Source organism: Myotis brandtii, unplaced genomic scaffold (genome assembly GCF_000412655.1).
Source record: "Myotis brandtii unplaced genomic scaffold, ASM41265v1 scaffold247, whole genome shotgun sequence".
NCBI classification, from domain to species: Eukaryota; Metazoa; Chordata; class Mammalia; order Chiroptera; family Vespertilionidae; genus Myotis; species Myotis brandtii.
In genome coordinates, this window is record NW_005359352.1 from 821712 (window position 1) to 823266 (window position 1555).

Here is a 1555-nt window from a genome sequence, read left to right on the forward strand (position 1 = left end):
GCTCTGGCGGCAGGGCCAGGTCCTTGCTGCGTGGAGTCTGGGGCCCAGCGGCTGTGCCCGGGGGACGGTGATGGTGGGAACAGGGTCGGACAGTGCCCTCCGAACCCTGAAGCCGGCTCCTTCCCCATCTCTGCAGAGGCCTTTAGGGTCACAGGAGCCCCTTAAACCAGTGGTCGGCAGACTGCGGCTCGCGAGCCACATGCGGCTCTTTGGCCCCTTGAGTGCGGCTCTTCCACTAAATACCGACTTCTGCGCTTGGGCCACGAAGTTTCAATCGCACTGCGCTTCAGTCCCATTATATTACCTTTCATCCTTTTACCCTGAAGTTCCTGTGTTCCTAGTCATCCTAATAGAATATGCAAATTAACCCTCACACCCTCACAAGATGGCTGCCTATAACCAGGCCAGCAGGGGGGTGAGGGACGACCAAACAACTGAACAAGCAGGCTGCGTGGGGGTGACCAGGCCAGTAAGGGGGGCAGTTGGGGGCGACCGGGCCGGTGGGGGGGTTGTGCGCAGTTAGGGGAGACCAGGCCAGCTGGGGAGGTGCAGTTGGGGGTGACCAGGCCGGCAGGGGGTGGGGGAAGGGGGGGCAGTTAGGGACGACCAGGCAGGCAGGCAAGCAATTAGGAGCCAGCAGTCCAGGATTGTGAGGGATGTCCAACTGCTGGTTTAGGCCCAATCCCGAACCTGTACTTTGGACATCCCCCGAGGGGTCCCAGATTAGAGAGGGTGCAGGCTGGGCTGAGGGGACCCCCCCCCCAGCCCCCCTGCACAAATTTCGTGCACTGGGCCTCTGGTGTTTTATAATGTGATTGTGAGCTCCAGCTCCACCCATGGGATCACATGGCCAGTGGGATTGTTTCTTAGCCCCCATTTCACTGTGGGGGGTGGGGAGGCTGTGTCCAGACTTTATGAAGGTTTGGGGTCCGACTCCTCCCCTCTTGCAGGCTGACCCCCCAAATCCAGGGGGTGTTGGGTCATCCTTGGATTTTCCCAAGGGACTGCTGCTCCCTCAGGCCTCCATGGTCACCATCTGTTCCCATCCCTTCTCGGGAAGCCATTACCCGTCTAACTTATCGCTGGTGGGCGTTCGAACAGGGCGGAGCATGTAGTCCATCCTGCAGGAGCTGCTCTTTATGGCCCAGCCAAGCAGGCTCAGCCACCTCATCACAAGCCTCCTCATGTGGAGAACGACCCCCCCCCCCCACACACACACACAAACTTCGTGCACTGGGCCTCTGGTGTTTTATAATGTATGACTGTGAACTCCACCCATGGGATCACATGGCCAGTGGGATTGTTTCTTAGCTCCCATTTCACTGCAGGGGGAGGCTGTGTCCAGACTTTATGCAGGTTTGGGGTCCGACTCCTCCCCTCTTGCAGGCTGACCCCCCAAATCCAGGGGGTGTTGGGTCATCCTTGGATTTTCCCAAGGGACTGCTGCTCCCTCAGGCCTCCATGGTCACCATCTGTTCCCATCCCTTCTCGGGAAGCCATTACCCGTCTAACTTATCGCTGGTGGGCGTTCGAACAGGGCGGAGCATGTAGTCCA